General features: G+C 31.8%; 2 pseudogenes; one reads left to right on the top strand and one right to left on the bottom strand.

Moving 5' to 3' along the window:
• Window positions 1–303: 303 nt before the first annotated feature.
• Window positions 304–8,764, bottom strand: LOC114420904 (annotated as a pseudogene).
• A 1-nt stretch (window position 8,765) lies between these two features.
• LOC114420901 lies at window positions 8,766–11,649 on the top strand (annotated as a pseudogene).

Here is an 11,649-nt window from a genome sequence, read left to right as displayed (position 1 = left end):
GGACTACCTCCATTTAAGTTAGGCTCCAAGTCAAAGTACTCAGCCCATGCTACTCATTGTTATTGAGGAGCTAAAAATTTTCAAATTGGAATTTTTTTACAAATAAATACTAATAGAGTTATACAAGAAAAACTAAGGAAAGATGTCCTATCATAACTAACCTAGTAGCCTGTTTTTATATTACATATACTAAAGTATCCCTTAGGGGAACTGAAATGTGTAAAATGACCTACAGTTGAGATGCTATCTTATAATAAAATATCTAACAAAAAGTCATCCCACAAAAAATTACAATGCACAAGCTTAATTTTTATACAACTCACCAGAAACAATAGAGAAAGCTGATATGAGGGGACCATAAACTCCACCAACAGGAATCCTTGTAGTCCCCTTGCCAGCCCAGTAGAATTGAATCTCCAGAATATTCTGTTACATTGACATCATGTAAGGACAGTATATATGGTTTTTGAGCAGCATGTGTTTCACATTCAATATTAAAATCCTTCCAAATTAATATTTCCTGAAACAGAGCAATCTTGTTAAATCCTGATATGGCCAGCAAAACATAATTTCAATATTTTGATTTATACCTGAACATAAATATCAAATAAGCGCTTTCCAAGACTTCCAAATGTGTTATCATTTGAAAATTGTATTTCTGCGAAGTGGAGTTTTACAGTATATTTCCCATTTTCCAAGCAATAGTGAAAATAAGTAAGCGAAATTGGAGTAACATGAGCTGTTTTATATAGCTCAGGTAAATCTGAAGATGGCAAAGACCTAAGGTAACGTGAATTTAATTGATCACCATCATCCAAGAAATCCCCAGTGATTTTCATGATCAATGAAATATTTAGCAGCACCGCTACCTAACACACCTCCATCTCCTACATAGTGAATATTTTCATCATTTTCCATCACCTTTACATTCTTTCCACCACAATTAACATGAAAACAATGTGAATCTGCAATAATAGAAAAATGAAGTTAGAAAAAAATATCACAGAACAATTGTGCATCCACCATAATGCAACTTCTAGGATGATCACGGTGTACTATTTCTTTTTTGGCTGTTCAAATCTCAAATCAGTTGAAAGTTGTGATATAACAATAACAATTAGTATACTATATGCCAATAAAATAATACATTTATACACACTTTCAATTAAATTTGAGCTCTTCTAGGCTTCTAGAATGAATTTAAGCTGTCTGAGTCAATTCAGTGATAAATTTATCCAATTTTGTATTTCCTACTTTTCTCATTCAGCCGTGTATCTTCTTTGTTAAAATAACAAATCCAGGAACAAAAAATTTATAGAACTTATAACTCAAGTTATTAAACTTTATGTGCTTGACAAAATCCAAATTGGATACAGAAAAATATATAATAAATAAATAAAATTTAGCAATTGACTTAAAACAGGAAAAGAAATCGAAATCAAAAGGACAAAAAGAAAAAAGAATATGCCATGCACATGCATAGATACATCATTACATGTAAAGCATCAGAACCTACCATTTTATCCATCTATGTATGCTCAATTATTTGTGATGTGGATACATGCATATACACAGTAGCAGACGTGCAAGGGTGCTCTATAACTTTCAAAGCTAAAATGCATCAATTTTCAAATTGATCTCTTTGAAGGAAAGGGGATCTTAACTCATGTGAATGTGCAAAAGAAATTGTCATGTAAATTCTCCGAGACTTGATAAAGTTGCAAAAGGGCCCAAATATAGAATAATATGTACTTACATGCTGGACAATTGGAGATCTTTGAACATGGAAGAATCCCCTGTCTGTCAAGAATCGACAACGACAGTGATACCAAAATAGTTCACTCAAATTATTAAAAGGACAGAAAAAGATAGGTTCTTACAATTTGGTCCCTGAGAAGCTCCGAAACAAGTTTAAGTTTAGATTTCTGCCAAGTTAAACACGGTGAAGCAATCATTAGGTTTTACAATAACATCAAACTTGAAAATGCATAGGAATATCAATATTGCTATTTATACACCATTTTCATTACATGTTTTTTACGCCACTTTCCTTTTAGATGATAAAATAGCAAAAACACACATTCCAACACACTATTGTGCATACATGCACGCACACATACACTATCTTTATTTCCCAAAACTAGAAGAAAAAAAGTATGTAAAAAGTGCAAGAATTAAGGTGTATAAGTAACAAAGTCTCAGGAATAATTATTGTGAAAGACTTTGCATTCTGACAGGTCATCTCTACAAGCAGGTTGATCTGGTTCTTGCCACATAAAATTGTTGTAAGAAAGGTCACTGCATACAAATATCATGAAAAAAATATATTATCAACAGTCAAATGTTTTTAATTGTACCACATACATAATCATATTCTTCAGTTCGTGCAGAATCTATCCAAGATGCTATTTACAAGAGTTGAACCAGAAGACTTATAAGTTATAACAGGTTCATTAGCTAGAAAACTTTGGTAGTGTTTTGCAGAGGAATAAAAAAATCTGTAAACAAGAACAATTTGTAACCTAGTAAAAATAATTTTATCACAATAGAGTAAAACAAATTTAGGAATTCCTACACACAGAAGCAGAAAGATATAGTCAGTGTGTGCTTAAAATTTAAATTGCTAGCTCCCTCATCCTGCTGGTTGCAAGAATATCAGCAGCTCATAATACACTTGCATTGGAGCAATAAAAGATACTTTGCAATATTAAAGTTGAATTGCCTGAGTAAGAAACATACACACTGCTTCCATCCATCAAGACTGGCTCAGGTACATTACCACTTAGCATGTTGCCAGTTAGGAAGCTGGAAAGAAAAAAACAATGGAAAAGGGTTTACTATAACAACATTTTAACTCCGAGGCAATAAAAGGGAACACTTTTTGTATGTGTCTGCTTACATGATTCTTTCAAAACTTGAGGGTAAATATTAAAATAATACCTCCTTCACTCCACACTTGCTGGTATTCTTGCCCGTGCATTTGTTTTTATGAGATGAATTTCATCTCTTTTAAGATAGTTGCGAGAAATAAGATAAATTACTTATTATACTTATAGCTTAATGCAGCATATTTTAAAATTTAGAGAAGCATGCTTACAGAAATCTCAGATGCCCCACATGCGCAGCGACTGGTATTTCCCCAACCAACTTATTGAAACTGGCGTCCCTTCAAATGTTCAAGAAACAGTATAAATTTTCAGGGTTAAAAAGTTTTAATTCCAAATTAGAATTATGTGAATATTTTAAAATCCTATTTTCTCATAAAATAAATTAAAAATTATTTATTTAAAATAAATAGAATTTTAGAAAAATAATGAGTTTTTATAATTAAATAAATAAGAAAAATAATTTTCTTAATTAAAATAATAATTTTAAAGTAAATAAAATAAATATATATTTTTAGAAGAAAAAAATATTTTATTTATTCATTTGACAGGGAATAAAATATTTTTTTTATAAAAAAAATAAAAAATAGAGTAAATAAAAGTCTAAGAATACCCTAATTATCAATAAAAAAATCCCATTTTAATTTACCTCGTCAATTTAACAAAATCTTTTTTATAAACTTTGACATTCTGAGCCGGATATGTTTTTAATAAATTTTATTTGATAATATTAAAACAAATGCGACCCTTTTACTCATATCCTTTGTGTTAATTGAATAAAATTATTTTAGTTAATTCCGTATTTTATATTTCTTTCTTATTTATATGTATATTGTGTCACAAATATACAACTAATTTTTTTCTTATGCATTAGCATTAGCATTAGCATTTACTTTTTATGTACATTCATCAATGTAATTAGCATGTTGCCGTGCTGTTTATCCTAGCATACATGAAATCAACTCTTACTTCCAAATTAATGCTCAACTTAATGCAATTAACCAAAGTTCTGATATTACCTTACATAAATTTAGATTTTCCTCAAAATTTCTTATGAACATTTAGTTCCCTTGCTCGTGGTCAAAATTTTCCATCTCCTATAATATGTCCTTCACAAGCTTGAATTAATAAAACTGGATGTTTCATTGGATATGTAAAAACGAAAAGGATGCAGATGGGAACTGGAAGTTAGGGGAAGTTGTGACAGTTATTGGTAGAACGTAGGACTAATTATTTTTAGAATATTTTCAATAGTAACTGTGATGCTGCTTACAGTTTAGGGCAGGAAGTTAGGGGCAGTAGCATATTAAATATGTGTGTTATAGTTACAGGGGAATAGAATAGAACCAATCATCCATGTGTTGTTTTCTAGATATATGGTATTTGTGTTTGCTTCAATAATAAAAGAATTAAAAAGAAAACTGACTCAAAAAATTCAAATTTCTACTTACAACATATTCAAATCCTTCATACTCCAGAAGTAAATAGGAAGCTCTCCAGTAATATGACAATTCCTCAGAACCCTGCATTGAAAAGCCTGAATTACTTTAAACTAAACAACAGCAGAGAGCATATGCCAACTATTCTTTAACACACAGAACTCAACATACAATATTGCCATTCCTGTCATGTTTCTTAACATAGGAAAGTCCTGACTTGGACCATTTATGTCACCAATCCTCCTGTATCAAATTTGCCATCATGAGCTAAATATAGATGTAACAAGACAAACAGGGGAAAACATTAAACTAATTAAAAAAATTAGAAGGCATTTTACTTACAACTGATTTAAATTACTTAAAAGAGATATATTTGATGGGGTAGGTCCCTCCAGTCCACTTGCATGCATTTCTCTTCAATGATATACGTTGTAGTGAGAATATCTATCTTAAAATAACTATAATGACGTCTTTATCTATTGTGAAAAGTTAGAGTGCATTTGAAGTATTGTTAAAAATAATAAGAAAGAAAAAGTAAAAAACCAATCTCACAATCTTTGAAGTAATTTCCAATTCTGTATGAAGCTAGGTATTTCTCCGTTGAAACTGTTATCACTTATCCTGCTGTAGTGCACCATGAAATGATATTTATCAAGGAAAGTGTCAGTATTTACTTTCTAAGTAAAACAGTTAATCGGAACTTACAAATCTGTCAAATTCTGAAACTTAGCAAATGTCACCCGTAACTTCCCAGACAATTTATTGGATGATAAAATCCTTCAAAGATAATGTTGCATGTAAAAGCAATCAGATACAGAGTGTTTAATCTTTCAAATTTACTCTGACAGTGATAGAATTGAATCTTGGAAAATAAATAGAAATTCAAAGTCTTCAAGTTAGATAGACTTACAAGTTCATGGGGAACAACACCAGAAAATTGGTTTGCTTCAAGGTTCCTGATTTGAGGTCAGAGAAAAAAAAGGGAAAAAAAGGGGGAGAACATAGAGATGTCCAATGAGAAAGTAAGATAAATGCACTATACCATTAATTGTTCAGAATCATATAATGGCACAAGAAATATGAGCCAGAATCATATAATGGCACAAGAAATATGAGCCAGAAGTTTCACTATTGAACTTCAATCAACTTTAAGTCATAAATCTTCAGAAAATAAATAAATAAATGAGAAAAGTTTATTAATAGACTTACAAGTATGTTAGAGTGGTAATACTTCCCAACTCCTTAGGAATTTCCCCTGATATACGATTAACAAATAGAGAGCTGCACAGTATGGTAACTGTATTTAATACAAAAGGCATGTAACTAGATGAAAACTTCAATTAATTTGATAAGAACTTACATATTAGTTAGTTTTGTTGAACCCCACTCCTTTGGGATCGTACCACTTAGGTAGTTCAAAGCAAAATCACTACAATGAAAGCAAATTTCATTTCAATTGGCAAGGTGACAAGTTCCACCAAAACGGGAACAAAATTAGTTGAGACAAAAAAAAAAGTCTTTGCTTTAACATTAAACAACTACAGAAGTATTTTTAAGGTGTTCATAGTTCTTACACATGTCTGAGGTGAGGAAGCTTAACCAAATAAGGTGGAAGCATGCTAGGAAGGTTGAGCTGCTTGAAGATACTAAAACATGAAAAATTGTTTAAGAAAAAATAAATAGGCTCAGACAAACAGTATTAAGATGAAATAATAGTGTTTCAAAATTCAAAGTTCACAATGAATTTCTCATATATACGACTACAAGGAAACTATAGATTAAATATTTAAAAATCTAGCTATATCAGAAAACATAGCAAAGCATAAACTACTTCAAAGTTCAAAGCATTCAGGATAAGATAAAGAGATATTTACATCCTTATTACATGGCAGGTGTTATTTACAAAAGAGCAATCACAATCAATGCTGCTTTAAGATCCTTTAGGTGGCTCTGGTGTTAATCCCAGCATTTTAATATGACAAGAATCACTATCAAACTCCCAATAGGTGGCACCCATCATGCTAGGGATTTCTTTAAGAGCATCAACAGAAAAAAAAAATTGACACTATAATTATGACATAACAAATTAAGTTGTACAGTATAAGAAAAGGAAACAGTAACAAATGAAGTTAGAAGTTGGAACCTAATAAAGCTTGATATAAGGTATCTCCATATATAATTAGGGGGACTGACACTAGATTCACTATTTAAGTACTTGATATTGACCATGGAGGAGTAAAAGCATTTCAGTGAGTGATTAAAAGTTGTTACTTGTTAGTACCTAACTGCCAACTATAATCCTGGAGCAAACCAAAGAGATTCATATGAGCATCTTCTGTGAACTGCACATAAAATATTATGTCTATTATCAATTGTATACAAGGATGACTGGCTTTAAAATTTGATAGCAAAATCCTAGAAAATTCTAAAGAGATATTTATACTCCAAAGGTAAACAGTATTGTAAGCTTCCTATAGAGAATGTGACACCATTTAGAACAAATAATCCCAGAATTAAAATTTAAAACCAAAATTGATTTCTCGAGAATGAATTCTTTCCGTGAAATTAAACTTCAGTTACTCCATAAAATTTTGAACGTCAACTGTTTATTTCTAGCACTGTTGCTTCTTACTTCTTAGTTCTTACCCACTTGTTGTTGGAGATCCACATTGAGTGATATGACTAAAATAATATATATAAATAGGAAATAACTCTTACTCTAAGAACTAATTTTTCAGATTGAATTAGTTCAAATTTTAAGATTGTATGTATGAGATTCTATCCTACTAGTTGTAGTTGTTCTATGGCCTATCAAACCACCATATCCTTATTAGATCACTCTGAGTTGACTTTTGAGATTGAGTTAGGCCATGTAAAATTCAAATTCCAAGAACATGGGTGACATTGTTACATAGACATAAGAGTATTCATGAAATGCAAAGGTATGAGAGTCTTACCCAGAGCAAGCCAGCCGAGGTTGATCCTAAAAATCACTAAAGACAATAAAAAAAAAATCGCCCCACCTATTACCTTACTCTAAAGCCAGTGCAGAATCTGATGTAGAAAGAATACAAAATAATGAAAATATTCATAACTCTTTCCAAGTTGGCATTAAACTGAAGGAGCAAATTCCTTTTCCTCCGGACTTAGTATGCTTTAATACTTGCCTTGCCATGAACATAACTATTAGGAACAAACAACTGGATGGAATTTTTCAAAAACAGATCAATAGAAAAAAGAAAGAAAAACACTTCAAAATTGAGGAAAACTTATCATACAAGTGCACCAGTAAGAAACCGTTTTAGTTCCCATTATTTTATTTCTTTATTATTCATTTTTCTTTATTAATATGAGCAGGGTGAATTAAAGTCAAGGGACTGTTCATACGGTCAAATTAATTTACAATTAGAACAATTTCTGTCATTTGACAGCAAAAAGACAATCTTAGTGACATGGGTCAAACTTATACTGCCAAATATTGAAGAAGTCGAGGTTTTTGGCGTGTCTATGACCGCAATCATGATCGCATCCACCACATTTATTCACCATATTCGAGACATGTGTTACTACTTACTAGCAAATAGCAACACAGAAGAGAACAGTGTTGAATAAACCAAGATGCATGATGCAGGCAAAAGCAACACACAAGCTTTTTGTGTACCCTTTTGACACTTTGCTCAGGATTCCACAAACAAGACGCTGTAACACTCAAATGAAAATCTGATTCTTACCCTCCACTTGGGGTAGTTTTGATTCTGCATATTCCAGCCATCTGAAGCAACTCAGTGCAAAGAGCAAGAAAGCAAAGAAGGTACTTGGTAGCATCATCCTCCACAGAGTTGTTTTGATAACTCAGTACAAAGAGCAAGAAAGCAAAGAATGTTTCTTTCACCTGCAACACCCAAGTAGTTGTCTTGTTTTGATAACTCAGTGCAAAGAGCAAGAAAGAAAAAAAATGTTTCTTTGACCTGCAACACCCAAGTAGTTGTCTTGTTTTGATAACTCAGTGCAAAGAGCAAGAAAGCAAAGAATTTTTCTTTGACCTGCAACACCCAAGTAGTTGTCTTGTTTTGATAACTCAGTGCAAAGAGCAAGAAAGCAAAGATTGCTGCTTACCTTAAGGATTACGTTTGATAATCCTGATCCTGAAGAATGATGCTGCAAGATTGCTGCTGGTAGCAAGGGAGACAAGAATAACGATTTCTGATTTCCTCTAGCACAAAAAGACAAATTATGTTATGTAGAAATCAGTATAAATACAATATCATGTAATAAACGGCATCATATGAATGAATTTCAGCTATTAACTCTCTTTTTCCTTCTCTTCTTCTGGAGGCACTGGTCCTCGAAACCAGACCATAACCGCGCACTCCCTATCAATTTTTCTTTGACCTGCAACACCCAAGTAGTTGTCTTGTTTTTATAACTTGTGCCACTGGAAATGAGGTAAGAATGTCTAGCGCACACTTAATAAAGGCAAGAGCATAATATCGCAGATGGGCACGTGATTGCTTTGTTGTCAATGACAGCACTTTAAAATTACATCATTGTGCAATGTTTGTTTGGTTTGATAATTGATTTTAAATCAACTTTTACATGTTTAATTTTACATTATAAAAAAATTCAAATAATAATTTTTACGTAGGATAAAAAAGTTATATTGAATTTAATTTTTAATTTAATTCTATAATAAAAATATCTCAATATAAATCACATTATTTCCCAAATTAATTTTTATAAAAATTAATCTCATAAAATCAATTTTATTTAAAATTATTTTTCTTTTAACATAAATATAAACATTTACGTGAACCGGATAATGTTGTGCAGGATTCTCTCAACCAGAACTAGCATTGCCTGCATTACTTTTTTGTGCGTACTAATATTATTTTAGAGAAATTGTATTAATGTAAGAATCTTCTCCAAAGTCATATAAAGAGACAGAAGAGAGAATGTGATACAATTATGCTTAAACATATAATTTAATAATTTTAATTTCAATGAAAAAAAATGAGTTTCTCGTTTAATAATTATAGTGTGCTGTACTGCCTGCTGGCCATCTCTGTGGGGACTGGGGAGTCCTTGTTTCTTAGTAATAGATAGAATATTTTCGCAAGTTATTTTTTATGTTTTTATAATTTCATGTAATTATAAGAAATTCTAGAAAACTTTTAAAAATTTGCACTTTTATATTTTTTAATTATGATGTTATTATGTGTATTATTTTTTATTATTAAGAAATATTTTTTATATGAAATATAAATCTTATATTTTAGAAAATTTTCTTATCACGTAAAATTATTCCAATAAAAATAAATTATAAAAAACAATTTGTACACTTAACAAATCCTTAAAAATTCATTGGTAGCATGCTGTGATTGTATTGTTGAACTGTTGAAACAAAGAAAAAAAAAGTATTTTAAACATGAAAGTTCCTTTCCAGCTAAAGCCGCTGAGGTCTTGACATGAAATCAAAATGTTGCCGTCACTGTAATGACAAAAGTAATGCATTTTCACTAGCAGAGTATTCTTTTTTTCTTGTTTAAGGTTGTAGAGTTCATTTTTTATAAATTAACTAGTAAAGGAGAAAGATAATTAGGATGTATAGTTAAATAAATCTATTAAAATTGGCCTAGTGATGAAAGATTTTGGTTGTTTCTATGAAATCTTATCAATACTCATGGAAAGACTTGAATGTAACTCCTTAATTATATCTGATTTTGTTGTTTTTCAATTAGAATTGGAGTTTTATTTAAATAATCTACCGTGACTTTCAGTGTTTTAACTTTTATTGTGCAGGTTTCTAAAGTGAAATTCTAATTCTGATTAGAAAACAAAATCAAAGACACTTATAAAAGAACTTCAACTTGGGTTTTGTGACTTTGAACATATGTACACTATGTACATTTGTTTTAATTAACTTGTCTTCTTGCCTAATATTGTGCCTAGTCAACTCGAATTATCTAGATCATACGGAAAGAATGCACTTCATTTGTCTGCCCGCACATGGCTGTGAAGCAGTGAGGTTGATTCTTCGATTCGCACTGATGCAGCAATTGTCATGCTCCCAGATAAGTTTGGCAATTCTGCATTACACATAGCCAAAAGGAAAATGAGAGTAGAGGTATTGTACACTGTGCCTAAACTAATTCAACAAGAGTAATCTTATTATTCTTATTCATCCTCTCTGTATCATTATTTACATGCTAGATATGTCAATATATATAGAAAGTAAATAATGCATATATACACACAATCACAATGTAAAATTTTTATAGTAATGTTGTTTGATTACAAACTGTTACATATATAATAAACTTGTTAATTTTTATAAATTATAGAGTATAGGATAAGTTTATTAACTTTTACCAACTATTAAACTGATCATACTTTTTAATTAGTTGATGACATAAAAATTGTTATATTTGATGGCTTAAATATTGATTGCGGTCAAGTAACAATTTTATCATATTTGTTAATATCACAATAAATTGCGGATAAATGCTGACTAATGTAATAACGATTGTGATTGAGAACAATTATAAAAAAAAATTGATATTATGGTCTAAATCATGATTGTGGATCGTTTTTTAAGAATTAAACTCTATGTATATGATGCCATAGTTTGATGCAGATGGTGAATGAGCTATTGCTTTTTCCAGACGTACACCAACGTGAATGCATTAACAAGGGAGCACAAAACAGCTCTAGTTATTGCTCAATCCCTTCCACCATCAGAAGAAATCCTAGAGATAAAAGGTTCCCTACTTCGTTTCGGTGCAGTCAATGCCAACAATCTGAACCAGCCAAGGGACGAGTTCATCAAGAACACCGTGACACAAATCAGAAGGGACGTTCGCACACAGCTAGAACACGCAGAACGAACAAGAACGTGAACGGAATCGCCATGGAGCTACGCAAGCTGAACAGAGCCGGTGTCAACAACGCCACAAACTCGGTAACGGTGGTGGCGGTTCTCTTTGCCACGCTTGCGTTGGCTGCCATTTTCAGCGTTCCCGGTGGAGACTATGATAATGGGGTGGCAGTGATGGTAGGAACAATACCCCTTTTATATCTTCTTCGTCTTCAACGCCGTTGCGCTTTAATTTTCACTTCGCTGGCTGTTGTGGTGGTTCAAATCACGCTTGTGAGAGAAGAACGAAGCTGAGACGAGGGTTGTGAAGGTAATCAACAAGATGATGTGGTTGGCGTCTATATGCACCACCGTTGCATTCGCATCAGCGTCTTATATAGTTGTTGGTAGGCATCACAAGTGGGCTGCAATGTTTGTCACTGTTGTTGGGGGAGTTATAATGCTTAATTAG

This window comes from Glycine soja, chromosome 8 (genome assembly GCF_004193775.1).
Source record: "Glycine soja cultivar W05 chromosome 8, ASM419377v2, whole genome shotgun sequence".
Taxonomy (NCBI): Eukaryota; Viridiplantae; Streptophyta; class Magnoliopsida; order Fabales; family Fabaceae; genus Glycine; species Glycine soja.
The sequence above is the reverse complement of the archived record's forward strand: the minus strand, read 5'-3'. Positions and strand labels throughout refer to the sequence as shown.